Source organism: Tamandua tetradactyla, chromosome 25 (assembly GCF_023851605.1).
Source record: "Tamandua tetradactyla isolate mTamTet1 chromosome 25, mTamTet1.pri, whole genome shotgun sequence".
Lineage (NCBI taxonomy): Eukaryota > Metazoa > Chordata > Mammalia > Pilosa > Myrmecophagidae > Tamandua > Tamandua tetradactyla.
Window position 1 is genome coordinate 11,379,187 of NC_135351.1, and position 17,675 is coordinate 11,396,861.

The 17,675-nt window shown below is 38.0% G+C and overlaps 1 protein-coding gene across 3 annotated transcripts in view; it reads left to right on the top strand.

Annotated features, from left to right (window-relative positions):
- LOC143668935 (uncharacterized) overlaps positions 1–17,675 on the top strand; it is a 272,166-nt gene that overhangs the window by 238,554 nt on the left and 15,937 nt on the right. For 2 of the 3 annotated variants that reach the window (XM_077143557.1, XM_077143558.1), the window contains exon 6: positions 14,056–14,110. The gene's annotated coding sequence lies outside the window, so the exon portion shown is untranslated. Of the gene's footprint in view, positions 1–14,055; positions 14,113–17,675 lie in introns of those variants that run through there. The other variant, XR_013168635.1, reaches the window with a different exon arrangement.

Below are 17,675 nucleotides of genomic sequence, written 5' to 3' on the forward strand. Positions count from 1 at the left end.
CAAGTAGGCTTTATTAGCGATTTTCTCTGGGAAAAGACGGGGGGACCTTCTGCTAAATTGGGGAACTGGGTAACTAAGCATCTCTGGGAGGAACAAAGGAAAAGAACAGAGGGGCTAATTGTTTAATTAGTAAATGTCTGCTTGGTTAATGACATATTAATGAGTTTTTAAGACCGTCATATCATTTACCATAAAAGACCCATGTGCCTATCCCTGGATATACTGTATAATTAAGTAATGTGGCCCAGAGGAGTTAATCATTTAAAACCCTGTCATCTTTTTCAACTTTGCAGATAGAAGAGCAAGTATAGAAAGCACCTGCCAGGTAGAGTCAGGGCAGCACATAATTCTAAACTCAATTGTCTCTCTGCAACGGTTGCACAGTCAGATGTCTGCCCAGAAGCAGATAGTTTTTTGATTCTGACAACTGAAGGAGCTGCTAAGATACTTTTGTCTTCTCCTTGGCAAGGAGAGCATGAGTTTGCAGAATGGGTCCATCTGAGCTACTTTTGAGTACTTAATAGAGTATCGAGGCTCAGAAGACTCTGCAGTTCTAGAACTGTACTGCTCAGTACAGGGGCCACTTGCCACATGTAGCACTTTCAATAGGAATTGATTGAAAGTAAATACAATTTGAAATTCATTTGTTTAGTCACATTAACCACATGTCGAGGGCTCAAGGGCACACGCTAGTGATCATTTCATTGGGCAGTACAGATATAGGACATATGCTTCATTGTAAGAAGTTCTACTGGGCTGCACTGTTTCTTGAATACAAGATAAACTTCAGTCAGTAGAATTTTCTGGCATTCACCTTTGCATCCTTCCTCTACTACCTTTAAAGATCTGAAGGGGAACTCATTCTTCAAACCCTGGAGGGTCAGCCTAGATACACACACTTCTAGTTCATAACCTTTTGTCATGGTGTAAAATCCACATCTGAGCATTTGCAGCCATGTATTTAGACTAGAAAGTGAAAATTTACCTTGCTGTAGAGTACACAGTTTGGTGGATACAAATTCTGCTTCTTTTGGTAAATTATAGAGCTTAGTGCCACAATCCTGCATCCTTCAATGCGGCTTTTCCTTGAGTTAAATTCTGTGTCCAGAAACTTTTGAATGCCTTCAATTTCTTGGACCTTCTGCATAAATAACAGTTTAAGCTACGCGGTTTGTGATACTTTATTACAGCAGTCCTAGGAAACTAAGAATCTACTTGAATATAGCACTAAGACTAAGTCCACATCCTTCTGGTTTGGACAAATTCTGCATAGACTCTCGCTTGAGCACCAATAGTGTTCCAGAAAACCAAAGGTTTATTTCCTTATCTTTTTATATCAGGTGGGGCAGATCAGACTATTCATAAATTCTCACTATTCTCCCCCTTACCTCTGAGAGCAGTATACTTTCTCTTGCCTTCACCCTGTGACTTGTTTTGCCTCATGGAGATGGTGTATACTCATCCACCCCTTGATTTTGGACTTGGCCAAGTTTCTTACTTTGCTTAAAAGGATAATAGCTGATATAATGCAAGCAAAGGATTGCATGTATTCACTCAGTTGGGCTTGCACTCTGTTTCTGGGTTTTTTTTGTCAGGACTATGCCTTGAGTGGCTATTCCCAGAAGATGAGAGATACAGGGAGCAGACCTGGACCCAATCTGAAGCTTGAACCCAAACCCAACTGAACCCAACTAAATCAGCTAAGCCCCAGGCAGCCTGCAGATGCATGAGTGAGAAATGTATGCTTGTTGTTGTATGCCACTGACATATTGGATGTTTTAATTATCAGCAGGTCATTGGTAGTTGCATGAGAAACAGAGTCACATGGCATCTGGGGTTGTTCTTGCCCAATTGTCTGGTCTAGAAACACTTTTAATGGTTGTGAAATACCTGGAAACAGAGCAGAGGAAGGGTTTCCTTATGCAGTCCTATCTTCATACACCAACTGTGGTGGAGAAGTTCAAGAAGATGGTCTTGGTGAGTCATGGCTGAAATTCAAAAGTGGGGTGAGGGCCTTAGTTCTTACAGTGTCCGTGAATGTTATGGCGATTGCAGTAGTAATTAGGGAAGTTTATAAACATTCTGTTTTTGCTCCTTCCAAGACCACGGTAGGTTTGAAAATTTCCTATCTTCTTGAAGTTATCCTTCACCAAATTCTGGGCAGGATCTCTTAAGTATTATTAGTATTAAATCTATCTTCACCTGGTTATTGTAACTGGCCACTTTCTGTGTGGTGGAGGAAGATGCTATGGAAGCCAAGTTCAGAGCTGATGAACACGTAGTATGAAATTGAAACATTCATTTGCTGTTGCAATCCACTGAGATATATTTTTGTTAGTGTACCATAATCTAACCTATCCTGACACTTACAGTTCTCAATATTCAAAATGAGGGAAATCTTGTAGAAGACACAAGATACATTACTATCTAAGGCAATAGGAGACTAGAACCATATATATATATATGGTATATATATATATAGTATAGATTAAATTTCATTTGAATGCTGAAACAGAGGGAAATTGCTCTTTGACCAAAGTGATCAGGAAAGACATGATCATAGATGAAGCACTTGAGCAATAATTTAAATATGATGCGCTCTGAATAGACAATTGTTGGTTGGAAGCATTCAAGGAGGGAATGGGAATGGAACTGAGAGTCCAAGGGATGTCTTAAAAATGGTAAACAGACAGATTTTCAGGTATGAAGGCTTTTATAAAGGCAGGATCGCTGCACAGAGCTGAACACGCTTTGCAGTACGGAATCTGGAGCTGTGGCCTTAAGTGTAAGGGTCAGCTAAATAGGCAAGACCAAATATGTAGTGCAAGGCCAGAGAATGGAGAGCCTTGAATGTCAGAGTAAGAAATATGATCTTTATTTTATGGGCAGTGAGAAGCCATCAATGAATGGTCTGTGTGTTGTCCAAGTGTTAAATTAAAGCAATGTCATATTAAGGTCACGCTGGTGTGGTCTATGATAACAACTGGAGAATAAGATGTTAAGAACCTGCAATAGGGTTCAGGAGATGGGAATCTGAAAGCAAGTAGATGTTTCTTTTATGTACTGTGTGCTTGTTAAGCTTTGCCAGTTGTAGGCTATAATATAACTGTAGGCAAATTACTTACCTACTCTGAGCCTTTAGATTCCTTATATGCAAAATGGTTAAAATACTAGTACTGTACACACTTCACAGAGTTGTTGAGCAGAGTAAATGCAGAAAATGCATTCAACCCAGTGCCTGTTTAGCTGCTACTATTTAAAATAATGGTCTTCTGGTTTCATCCAGGGGATTTTCCTGGTATTGTTTTTTTTTTCAAATAAGCCTTCAACTTGATGTTTTTATGTTGTTCTTTTTTTTTCTTTTGCGGGAGGAAGACAAACTTCCTCAAAATGTTAAGGTATCAAAATTAAAATGGGAAAAAAAAGCACTTTTCTGTTATTTCAATATCACTCTTCCATTAGACCAGAAACACCAATTAAGCATGACCATCAACACAGTTCTTTGTGTGGGTTTGGCAATTCCTTTTAAGGCCCTGAGGGAGGTCAGTAGGGAATAATACAGAATAGGAAAGCAAACAGGATTAGGTCAGTACCCAACCTTCCTTTGGGGGGATTCACAGAACTGTTTTTGTTTGAATAAGCAAAGCTTTTGCAAAAGCTTGGTTAGCTTCTCACTGATTCCAAATTTGCTTCCCTATCGTTAGGCAAATATTTTAAAAGGTAAAGCAAATATATAAAAAGGTAAAATGGTGCTTTAAATAAAAAGTGGAAAATTTGTTCTCAAAAGCTAAAGGAAGATAGTACAATCTTCTTTAGCTATATAAACTGTGCTTCTCTGCCAGGATCTACATTGGACACTGAAATATATTCGCTTCATCAGACTAAGTAGGAAAGCTATCATTATTCCATTTCACAAATGAGGATAGGGTGATTAAGTACATTAATAAGCGCTGAAATAAAAACGTGATTTCATTCATTCATTCATTGAACAAGGATTTATGAGGACTTGTTGTATGACTGACCCTGTTCAATACACTAAGATATAAGCTTGGATCCAAATTTCAAGCAGCTAGAAGTCTAGTGGAGCAGAGACAAGGAAATAGTACGATGAGCACTTTGAGAGCCACACTCCCAGGTGAGGACTTCTTGGAGGAGGTGACCTGGAAGGTGAGGTCTGCTGAAGGAGTAAGGATAAACGTCTGCCAGGACAAGAGAGAAGAACAAGAGGTCAAGGGCATGAGCAGGGAAGCGTGACCAAAGGGCCAGCAGGGGCTGGGTCATGAACTTCCTGGCTGCCTTCAGACTTCTGGTCTTTATTTTGTTGGCTTTATCAGAATCTGATAAATCTTTAGCCTCTACCTCTGCCACCCTGATCCAAGCCATCATCATGCCTTACTGGGGTTATTGTATCCTTTTGTTTAGTCTCCCCGTTCCTGCCCCTTTATCCCAAGTCTATTCTAATACTGCCAGAGTGATTCCGTTGACGTTTAAATCAGACTACATCACTCTGCTTAATATGGTTCATTCACGAAAAGAGCCCAAATCCATACAATGTCTTATAAGGCCCTACTGGAGTGGCTAGCTGCTTCCATCATTCTTCTTTCAACACCATTAATTCTTTGATCTTGCCTCCCATTTGTCTTTTGCCTTTCTACTCTGCTTTGACTGTACAGACTTCCTTGCTGCTCCTAGAGCTCACCAAGCATGTTCTGCTTTTCCTTTTCTACTCTGCTTTGGCTGTACAGACTTCCTTGCTGTTCCTAGAGCTCACCAAGCTCTTCCTTGCTGTTCCTAGAGCTCACCCCAGGACCTTTGCACATGCTAGGTCTTCTGCTTACACTACTCCTTTTTCTGATTTCTTTAAGTTCTTTGATTGTTACCCTCTTGCTGAGACTTCCCAAATCCCCCTATGTAAAGTTGTAACCCATCTTTGTGCCCATCTCAGTAATTACTAGCCCCCTTCAACTGGTTATTTTTCTTTCCTCTGTAGCAATTATCATCATCAACTCACTATTTAACATACTCTGATTTTATTTATCTTATTGTTTAGTGCCTATATACCTCCACTACTATGTAAGTTCCATGAGGTGAGGGATATTTGTCTGTTTGGTAACTGCTGTATCTTTAGCACCAACAACAGAACTTTCATAGAGAAGAGCCTTCTCTTACTTTGCCAGGCAGCTACGACAAATACCACACAACTGGTCAGTTTAAACAGCAGGAATTTATCAGCTCATGATTTTGAGGCTAGAAGAGATGCCAAATCAAGGAATTAGCTAGGAGATGCTTTCTCCCCCAAATCTGTAGCATTCTGGTGCTGGCTGCTGGCAGTCATAGGCTGCTCAAAGCAAATACCATGAAGTGGATCTGGCTAAGCAATGGGAATTTATTCACTCATGGTTTGAGGCTGGGAAAATGTCCAAATCAAGTCATCATCCTGCCGATGCTTTTTTCCCAAAGACCACCTGCCAGCATCCTTGGCTCCTCTGTCACCTGGCAAGGCACATGGCAGCATCTCCTCCAGGTTTGTTGATTTCAGCTTCTGCTCTGTGGCTTTCTTCCTCTTTTTCTGTATTCATTCCATTTATAAAGGACTCCAATAAGGGTGTATTAGTTAGGGTTCTCTAGAGAAACCAAATCATCAGGAAACACTCGCAAATATGAAATTTATTGAAGTGTCTCATGTGACCGCGGGAATGCAGAATCCAAAATCTGCAGGGCAGGCTGTGAAGCCAGTGATTCCAATGGAGGGTCTGGATGAACTCCATGGGAGAGGCTCGCCGGCCGAAGCAGAAAGAGAGCCTGTTTTTTCTGAATCCTCCTTAAAAGGCTTCCCATGATTAGATTAAGCATCACTCATTGCAGAAGGCACACCCCTTGGCTGATTACAAATGAAATCAGCTGTGGATGCAGCTGACATGATCATGATTTAATTCTATGAAATGTTCTCATCACAACAGACAGGCCAGCACTTGCCCAACCAGACAAACAGGTACCACCACATGGCCAAGCTGACACATGAACCTGACCATGACAAAGGGGATTAAGATCCATCCTGAATGAGGTGGGTCACATATTAATTGCAGTAGCCTTATCAAAAGGTCCTGCTTACAATGGGTTTACACGGACAGGAATGAATGAACTTTAAGCACACACATTTTGTAGGTTCTTAGGTCCAAATTACCACAAGGTTCCTTGACTTTATCTCTGCCTTCTCTCACATGGCGATGTCCCTTCCCTTCTCACTTCTGTGACTTCCAAGTTCTCTTTATAAGACCTCCAGTAACCTGAATTACGGCTCAACCTAAACATTTGGGCAACACTTTAAAACTAAAAATAACATTTTCAAAAGGTCCTATTTACAATGGGCTCACACTCACAGGAACATAGATTAAAATTAAGAACATGTTTGTTGCAGAACAACAAATGTCCTACCACAGTTCCTGTTGTGTTTTCTTGATTAAATGAATGTGTACACCTGGACTTGGCCAGAACCTTCTGAGATGAGCTAGAATTTCTTTGTTAGTGCAAGACAAATTAAACATCAGCTTTGTGTGTGTTGCTGTGGATGGTAGGGTCAACCAAAAGGTAAACACAAATATGAAGTATGAGGATTAATTTTATGTATCAACCTGATGAGGGCATGGTGTTCAGTTGTTTGGTCAAACACTGTCTTACTTGTCACTATAGGGGCATTTCATAGACAGGATGAGCATCTACAATAAATTGACTTTAAGTAGATGATCCTCCATTGTATAGGAGAGCCTAATCCCCTGTGCTGGAGGTCTTAAGAGCAAGAACTAAAAATTCCAGGGATCAGAAGGAATTCTGACTCAAGACTACTTCTCCACTCCTTTCTGAGTTTCCAGCTTAAGAAATTCTGACTCAAGAATTCCACCATCGCTCTCACTGAAGTTTCCAGCTTCAAGCCTGCCCTATTAGACTTGCCATCTCCTACAATTGCCTGAGCCTATTCCTTATAAGTCTCTTTATACACACACACACACACACACACACACACACACACACACATACATCCTGATGGTTCTGCTTCACAGGAGAGCCCTATTACAAAGTGATATTAACTATCATAATCTAGGCAACATACAGGTAAAGACCAGGCAGTTGAGGTTTATAATTGTCACTCTGAGGGTCAGAGATAGGAGTGCACTCTTAAAAGGATAAATTAGATCGGTAAGAAGTTGTAATGAATAGTGCCTGGTTTATGCTTCATTCTTTTGTCCTGGTAGTTTCTTTGCTTCCTTTACCTAATATAAAAGATTCATTGTACTTTTTTTTTTCCCAAGCTGTAGCAATTAAACCCCACAGACGCTTAATTTTTTGATTACTCAGAGACCAGTTAGAACTGTTCTTTTGCAATTTTATACAAGTGGCTTAAGCAAAACCACTATTCATTGTCTCATATTACTCAAAAGTTTGCGGTAGGACTAGATTTAACCGTAATCTGTTCAGTGCTCAAATGATGTTGTCAGAATTCAATTTCTCTCCAACTTGCAGCTTGATCTTCAGTTTCAGGCAGTCTCATCCTCATGGTGACAAGATGGCTGCAGCATTCAACTCTGCTGAGAGTCACTCTGATTTGACCAGCTTAGGTCCCTCGCCACCCTGAACTGTGATTAGGGAAAATGCAATATGGTGACCAGCTCACCTGTGAGCCACACTGGAAGCATATGAACTGATAGTGGGTAGATGCTGATGAAATTAGTGTCTGTATCAGAAGAAGGGTGTGTGATGCAAGGGGTCAAACCAGATGCCTGCTTGTCTTCCTGGTTTCTATTGAAATTTTCTGAAGATCATTTTCCTTAAGTGTCTTATCAACCAGTCCTAGGATTTTATATGAAAAACAATACAAGTAAAGGAACTATGATGATAAAGTTTGTCTGTTTTACAGAAAAAGTGTGCTGTATTTTAAGAAAATTAACACAACATTTAAAAGTCAGAAATTACCAAACCGATCACTTTAGGGCTATTTCTTCATGGTAATTTTTAAATTAAGGTGTTTCTCAAAGTAAATTTCTGTAATGATGACGATGAAATAGATAGGTAGATAGATAGATAGACTACATTTTTATATAAGAATTACTTTGTGTCAGATACTTCTAAAAAACTGTCTCTGTGTATAACATATATAGTATATGTAAATATGTATATAAACTCATTTAATCCTCACATTTACCTTAAAATAAGTGCAGCTTTTATTCTTTCTTCTTTCACAAGGAAAGTACTTGTTTTCAGATCTTTTTCTGACCTGATAAAGAAGCAAAACTTTTGAAGGAAAATAGGAGTGGCAGAAAAATCAGGGGATATATCAAAGGCCAGTCATTTTGATTCCTTTTTAAGATCACATCACCTGGAATCACCTGGATAAGTTGGAATCATATGTGTGTAGCAACTTTTAGGTACTTCCAAATAGTATGTAGCTTTTATATACAATGTGTGAAAAAAAGAAAATTGGGGTAGGGGTAAATCTGTACAAGATTTAATCCATCATTCACCAAAAAAATGCAGGTCGATGCTTTCTAGCCATGTGAATTTTTCTGTGGGAAAATGAACCCAGTTGGATAAAAGGATGAAGCAGCATACCACCCTACCCCCGACAAAAAAAAAAAAAAAAAACACCAAATACTCCAGTATGCTGTTCAAGGAACTGGCAGCACTTCTGTTCTCATTTTTGGCAGTGTATTTCATTATCCTATTCCGTGTCTTGCCAGCACTTTCCTGTAGGATATAAAATCAAGAAAAGAAGTTAAAGTTTTAGAAATAGTCCTAAACTGCAGAAATCAGTAAGTGAGATAATTCTATCTGCTTCAATAGCTGTCCATACTAGGAGCCATTCAGAGGCTTGTGGTGTTCATAGAAAGGGAAAATATTTTCATAACTTGACTTCCAAGCAGTGATTATCGTTGGCAAGCTGTTTGTTTTTCCAAGCAGTCCTGCTGATTAGAGGCTCTGAGTTAAATCTGTGGTGGTTGATAACCTAGCTGCTTTGGCTTTTTGCTGCATTAAACCCTTTTGCTCTGCTTTCAGTGGGCAAAAGCTGAAGCCTGGAGACTGATGAGCTGTCTTCTCTTGCCAAGACCTTGCTTCTTTCAGGTCCTCGAGAAGTATATGATATGTGCTAGCAATTTTAATATCAGAATGCAACTTTTGAGATGACAGATGCTCAGTAGAATACCATGTACTGCATAATTTTGTGGTTAAATTTTCAAGTATTTTCAGCAAGCATTTAATGAATGCTCATCATGACCATTTTTACACATTTTCAGCAAGCACTTCCCAAATTCTAGTCCAAGGAATACTAGCCCCATTTGATGCTCCATATCGGAGAGTAGGGTGAAATAGAAAAAAGTACTAAAGTAGGATATGTTTGAGAAACTTTGAAAGATTCATAATGTGTCTTAACATATTAAAATCTTGACTTTTTGTAGTCCTGTAGTAGTCTAACTCAATATCGCCCCAAACTATCATTTATCTATGGAATTCCTTTTATTTCATGTAACAGATTTTAACATTCCTTGGGATTTAATTTCCATGGAGCACACACTGTAAAATGCTAATTTAACAAATGCTTATATGAGGGGCCTGGGACTCTGTGCATGTTACATAGCAGATTTATTTTTTCTTAAAAAAAAAAGCAATAACAATCTTTGCACTTGTCTTCTTTGCTCTAAGCCAGGGGTCAGCAGGCTTTTTCTGTAAAGGACCAGGTAGTTCATATTTTTGCCTTTGCAGACCATATAGTACACAGTTACTCAATTCTGCCCCTGTAGCATGAAGGCAACCATAGATGATTTGTGAACTAATGAGTATGGCTGGTTTCCAATGAAATTTTATTTTAGACACTGAAATTTGAATTTCATGTAATTTCTACATAGCATAAAATCTATTTCATTTATATTTTTGAAGCATCAAAAAAGTATAAAAACCAGCTCATGGGTTGTACCAAAACAGGCAGCAGTTCAGGTCTGGGGCTATGGGCACAATTTAAGGCCCCTCCTCTAAAGCAAAATTGATAAACTAGATCTGTCCGTGCTTCTTTCCACTCAAACCAGATTGGTCTTTTGAATTAATGTTTCCTTACTTTTCTTTTGCGTTTGTGCAAAAATTACCAGCCCCAAGAAAGATAAACCTTATAAATTCTACACACCATTCTCTGCTCTAAATCTTCCTGACTCTATGAATCTGCCTGAACAGTTTATTTTGTGCGGCTGCCTTTCTACCTTGAACTGATCTTGGTTGATCTGCCTCTCTGAAACTTTGTATTATCTTTTATTTTGTTATGTAATTTTAAAGAATATATGTTTTACAGTCCCTAGATTTTTTCCAAGCCTTTTAGGGCAGAGGTCTACTTTTTTGTCACTATATAGCACCACTTCTGAACCAAACTAGCACACAACTGTATACCTATCCATTAGGCAATCACTCAGCATATGTTATAAGAGAGTAGACCATGTTTACATCACACAAGAGTTGAAGGATGTTGTACCTGTATATTTAAGCCAACACAATTAGCTGGGTGTTCAGTAAATGGTGAATTTATGAGGGGTAGCATTATGAATGTTATTATTGGGTTTGGGATAGTATGACTTATTCTCAGATGTATATTTAATGAAAAGGGTACTTGGAATATCTTTTCATTCATTGAGTTGAGTTCCTATAAGTAATTTCCTCACATGGAGCAGATCTAAATGCCATTCTGGCCTCTAAGCCATGACATCATCTCCATTTCCAGCTTCTGCTGAGTCTGCATCTGAAACATGTCTCATATCAGTTCCTTCTTCTCTATCCCTTCCGCTCCTGCCTCCACGAGGCTCTTCACATGTTGGTCTCCCGCCTCTAGTCTGTCCATGCCTCCTATCTTGATACAGTTGTTGGACTAATAGTTTTATAAAATAAACTTTAACTTTAAGGTACTGCCATGCTCCTTCTAACAATGTTGCAATGATCCTCACAGCCTGTTGGATGTGCAAACTTCTCAGGATGTAGGAGTCCTCCTCCCCATCCCCCACCGCCCCCCACGAAATAACCCCAGCCTCTGTCCCTACTCTCAGCTCTTATTTCTTTCTCCTCCCCTGACAGCCATCAGTCACGCCTTCTATTTCCTCTATTGCATCAAAGCATTTCATACCTCAAGCTCAGTGCAGTTTGTTACCTCTGCTGAGCCTCTTTCTTTCCATCCTGAACCCTTTTTTGTCTGATGAGCACTGATGGTATTTCAAGACTTAATTTAGACACAATCGTTTCTTTATTGTCTTTCTTGATCTGCTTGGTGTCTATGGAAACTCTTCTGTCCCAGCACCTGTGACACTACATTGTATTAATGTGGGTACATGTCTGTCCCCTGAATCTAAACTGTGAGCCAGAGTCCATTTTCCATTACTGCTCAATAAAGGTTTGCTGAATGGATGACATACAAAATTTTTAATTTTAATTGGCTAGATATATTTTTAGATAATGAGAAAGGCAAAGGAAATGCTATTGTCTGTAAGTTACAAAAGCAATATTTGTGAAGACACTTATATTTAGCACAATGAAGTTAGGAAACATAAAGGTCATAGTCAAAGGTTATATTTCAGGTTCTGCATAGATGTGGAACACAAACAGAACCAGGGAACTTTTGCTTTTAGCTAAAATAATATCCCCTTGTTTCATTTACAAGAAAAGGATTTGACAAATTCTGCTTTTCTGAATTGCTTTCAAAATGTTCTGGAGTCCCATTTCCTTCTGTCTTCTTTTCCTTACAAACCCAAAGAACCAGCTTTTCCCTACAAAATTGTTATCCTGGTGACTCACTAAGGTATTTGATAATTATTCTTAATTTTTATTTTTTACTCGAGACTTATGAAATAGTCTTTTTAAACAAAATAGAAAGATGTTTGGAAACATAAGACTTCGGGACAAAGCTGTATTCACATTTTAGTGAAATTTATAGCGGCTGCTCTAGAACCTTATAGACACATGAGAAATGAAAGAATTCTTATAAAGTTATTATATATTTAGAAATGTTAGAAAAAATTAAGATACTACTATTCTTTCATAGAATAGAAAGATAAGAAAAATAGAGCTCCATCTGATCTAATAATAGTCCCTTAGACATTCCATACCATGGTTGTTCTATGGTATTTCTGGTCAAATTTTTGAAATGTTAAAAAAAATGCTGTATTGTATAAACTATAAATATGGTACATTATATTCTATATTTTATAGGAAACTCTAAACTAGGGTGATGAACCAATCCAACTCTAAGGAAAGAAATCCCCTGCCTATAGATGGGCTAAGCAAGGTATATATGTTTCTTTGGAAGATTATCAAATTAAACGTGGCAGCACTAGAGATATACGGGACGGCTTTGCACATTGGCTAGGGTTTTCTTTAATTAGCAAATTCATCAATTTATTCCCTCAGTCATTCAACCACATTTCCTGAGAGTTTTCTGTGTGCTGGGCACTTTATTATATTAACCATGTGGAGTTTTATTGGAGCAATTATTTACTCTATTTATTTGCATGACAAGGTTTCCAAAGTCACTCTTAACACATCCGGTGAGTGCCTTTCCACATGAAAGAAATGCCAAACATTTAACCTGACTGAAAATGTATCACCAAACTGCTTAGCTCCCAGCATCAAGCAAGGACTATGTATAAACACATCATAAAAATAGATAAAACGAGAGGAGAGAGCCCACGGGGGTCAAGTTGTCTTTTAGGTACAATCATGGTGACAACTCAAGCCATGCCCAAAAGGGCCAGAGGAAAAAGCAAACTGAACCAGACTTCAAGTCAGCAGACATTTATCGAGCTCCCGTTTTGCATTGGACAGGACTGTTAACTGTTGTTGGAGATACAAAGATGGAGTGAGACATTGCTTCTGCCCTCAAGGAACTTTTAAGGGAAGATGGAGATATACAGAGCTGCCATACAAGGCAGGATGCATTAAGTGCTCAAAGAGCAATACAACGAAAGTGCTTTAGGAGCCTGAAAGAGAAAATGTTTATTTTTTACCGTAAATATCAGGGAAGGCTTCATGCAAAGGATGGGACTTGAACTGTTCCTTTAAGGTTAGAGAAGAGTTTGAAAGGCAAAGTAGAGGGGCAAGAGCAAAGTAAATGGCACATAAGAAAGTCATGGGGAAGATAACTGCAGGGTGTGTCTGTAGAACTTTTCTCAGAGAAGCGGACCTATTGGGAGTAGAGAGAGGTAAGGGTGTTGCTTAAAGTCTACAGCCCTGGCAGTTGAGAAGCAAAGATAGGCATGAAGTTGGGAAGAACAAGGACAAACTGGAACTTGCAAGGCTTTGCTGGTTCCCACAAGGACCAGCCAGGATCCACATGCATCCTTCACCACGTCAGCCTCCATAGCTGATGATGGGGTGACCTGCAGGAAAGCACATGGCTGCTGCTTCACTTTCACTTCCCACATCTGTGAAAAATGACTCTTATTCCCTTTCCTATCCCTCCCCAACTCAGCAGGAAAAGCAATTCTGGGAAGCATAGTTAAAGCTTAGATAAATTGATATACGGCAAATCTATCACATGGGACCTAAGGATTATTTCATAGGATTATATTCTACCTGTTCATTTATTTCTGAATACTATATCTTCTCAAAGACCATCTAGTGTCCTTAGAATGTCAAGGTACATGGGGTATCCACCGGAATTAACCCCAGTTCTAAACTGTATAGGAAAGAATTTATTCCCTTGTTAAAGATCCATCAATCAGGCTATTCATTATTTAATTGTGTGGGCCTGCATTGGAAATTTATGTGAGGCAGAGTCCAGAAATCTGCTTAAAAGAGAGTTGTATCAAATTGATTCTTTCCTATGTTAAAGCAAGGATTCCTTTCCACCATGAAAAAAATGAATGGAGGGACCAACCTACAAATTCTAGATACACCAGAACCTTTACATACAGATAGAACAATTGGGTCTTTGGCCTCTGCAAACGCTATGTTGAAACAAATAGGATGGGAAATGAGTCAAATGATTAATGTCTGATGGTGAAAGACCTGTTAAAACTCTTTGTTTCCTCTTCCCAGAAATATATGCACATTTGGGCTGTGTCAGGCATTGGAAGAGACCCTGAAGTAAAAGGTGAGAGGACTCTTTGTTTAAAACATTTTTTTTTTAATGTCAAGCAAGTAGATTTGTGGCAACAAACTAAGCTCAGAGTTACTTTTTAAGGAATAGAAATGAAATTCAATTTTTGGAAAATTAGTACTTTCTCCTTGAATTATGTTGCACACAAAAAAAAGGTGTGAAAGGATCAAAACTAAGCTAGAACTAAACTAAACTAAACTGAAATAAGCAACAGCTATTCTTAGCTCATCTTAACAATTGAGTCACTGATTTCATGTGTCTTAGTAGCCAGTGAATTTTCTTCAGGGTGTAGATTGTATTTCAGGTAGCTCTGAAACTCAGAGATAAAGTGATAAAGAAGGTAATTTGGAAGTCAGTAGTAATGTACCCATTCAAAGAGGGGCTTGAAGCTACAATTTTGAAATGAAGTTTGAAAATGGTGGAAAGTGCATGGGAAAAAAAGTGCTGAATTCAAAGTTGTTTTTGTTATTTGAAGGAAGAATTAAATGCAGGAACTAGAGCACCGATCATAATTCTGCGGCACAGTCTTTATTTTAGAATTCAGGGTGCTGACTTTTTCCAGGAGCTTGGCAAAAATATATGAGTTTGACTCTAAATTTTGGAGCTGTGATGTTTTAGTCCTCCAATAGGCTAAAATAAGTACTAACACCTTATGTTCGTAAAGCAGTTTCTGAAGTGATTTCACATAAAAGATATTTATATATATTTTTTGCTATAACTGTCGTGCCATGGCTTCCATTTTATGGACAGTGTGGGCTTTTTGATATGTAAGATGAGCTGAAATAGGAACAAAGGACAGAAAATTTACAGACCTATGGAACGATATTCCACAATGGGGTATTCTTTATAATTATCCTGGCCGAATAGCACCATCCAAACTTCTTAAATCATCAACAATGCCATTTTTACCGTAGAGGATAAGAGTTATGAGCCTTTGACTCCTTAAATTTTCTTCCTTGACAAAAGTGATCTCCCTTTTCAGCCAACTTGTCTTCATGATCCATAACACCGCTGCCCTGTCACCAGATGGATGTAATAGAGGGCTTCTAAAAGGTGCTTGGTTGGAGGAAAGCATTGCTTACATATAACAGAAACCCTATGGGCTTTAAAACTGAGACGGTGTTAGCTTAAGTCTTTAAAAACCTAATTCGGCTTAATTTTCTTTTGTTTTCTTTTTGCAATTGTTAACATTGTTATTCTGGTGTGTGTAATTTATGATTACATTTTTAAAACATTTTTTAACAAGATACTGGTTTTTAAAACATAGATAAGATATAGGCATGCCTTTTGATATTGCACCCATGTCAATTGGACATTGTCCTTATCTGGTTCCATTGAAAACCTGAAATAAACATTATTACACTGTACTGTCAGTTATTTACCCCTCGCCCTATCTTATCAACCACAAAATCTAGTCATTTCTTATTATTCCAAGGATCAGTCCTTGCCTATAGATAGTACTCAGTCAAAATCGTTCAAAGTGCGTATCACAGTAGCTATATTATTTAAACCAAATTTCTCTCAACTACCTACTAGATTTTTCATTTTTTTCCCCTATCTTTTCCCTATTTTTCTATGGAAATTGGGATTTCCAGAATGGAAGCCATTACATTCTCCTACAAAGGTACATTTATTTCATAAGACTATTCCTTATATCTATTAATGTTGTCATCATTCACTGATTCTTCAAGTTAGCAACTTTGCTATCATCCTTAATTCCTTTCCTTATCAGTTGCCCCATTCTGGCAAACCGGAAGTGTCTCAAACATGTCCTCTTCAGTTGATTCCTAACTATTCCCTTCATTCCTTACCTTGATTATTAGCACATTTTCTTAACTCATTTCTTTGTCAAAAGTCTCTCACTCTTCCGGCCCCCACTCATTGGTTACCTTCTTTTAATTTGAGAGGGCTATTTTTTAGGGAAGATGGATGCTACTTCAACTATTCTCTGCTTCCTATTTAAGTTAGAATGATTACAAATGGTTTAGCAGAGGAGAATCAGCCCTGTGCAAATCAGCTCACCATGGGCCCTGCCCATTAGACAGGTTTGGGAAAATGGAGCAATGATTACGGGAATGATTCGTGGAAAAGGGAGAGGATGTTGGGGGTTGGTGAAGCTAGGAAGCCTGTTAATAATAATTATTCATAATGTGAAGTGATGTATCTCAACAGGGGTTGAAATCTAGGAGGACTTATGTCTGCTTTAATAGGACATATTAGATGGAAAGTGAACTTGGTGTGGAGAGAATGATCTGATTGTGAACAGGTGAGACTGAAGGTAGCAGGTGGGGCATTTTTGTGTCTTCTTTTCCAGGCATGCCTACACATGAGCCCTTTGGTTTTACCACAATTCCTTAATGTTACAAGAGCACATCATGTCTTTCCATGATTTAATTCCTATACCCACCTGAGATCAGTCATTATACTCATTCCTAGGATTATAAGGATGAATACACTAACACTCCGCCTCTGTCATTTCTTAAGGGATTTTGAAACTCTTTGAAGCATAACGCTGTTATAGTTTTCTTCTTGATTGTAACCTTTATGGATATAAAAATTATCCCCTTTACTCAATTTAATGTTTGTTTTGCTAATAGCAATTATTCATTTATTAATTCATTTACTCAGGGAGTATCTATTAAATTCTGATTACAGTCCAGACATTGTGATAGGGGCTAAGAACAGGTTTATAAATAACATGCAGAGTCCTTGCTTTCACGAAATTTATAGGGAATGTAGTAATACTACAAATAAATAGTGCTAACAGCCATAGTTTTACCCTGGGTTTCTTTTTTAGGAGAGAGAGTGGTACTATAGACCCTTGTTTATGACATTTTCTTGTGTATTTTCTTTTGTTTATATCTCTATAATAAATTAGGAGATTATCATTTTCAATTATTGTGGCATCTTTGCTTTGTAAAGGAGGGATTTTTACCTGTTATTTTTATTTTTCTGTTATGCTTGGTCTACCTTTGTCATACTGAATTGCCCTTTGTATTAATGTTTAACTTCTCTTGCATTTTATTTTTCACAATCACGTGAAAGGTAGGCTCTCTCTTTTTAATTCTACTAGTTCCTGTTTTACTTTTTTCCAAGAAAAGTCTAAAACTTTATTTACATAATAGTCAATATGAGAAACAAAGTGATAACTTTTAATTCCCTTTTTGAGCAGATGAAAAATTTAGTATTTTTATTTTTTCTTAGTTTAGGTCTGTATTAATGTAACTTACAGCCTGTGTGTATGTCTACCTTGTCTCCTAGAATTGGTCTTTTTCTCTTTAATGACCATGATAATTTTCCTTTATTAAATTATAACTTTTTATACATATCTTAACTTAATCAAGGAAGTTTCTCTCTCTTTTTTTCTTATAATGGGAAACATGATTAGAAAATTAGAAGTGTTTCAGACCATTTCATTTTTTTTTCTGTTTTGAAAAGTGCTGTTTTGTGGGTCATAATTAAGATGGGATAATAATTGACATCATCATCAACAATAGCCATATTAAAAGGGTAGTGAGCAAATAGTGGCTAAATCTTATATAATATGTAATATTTCCCT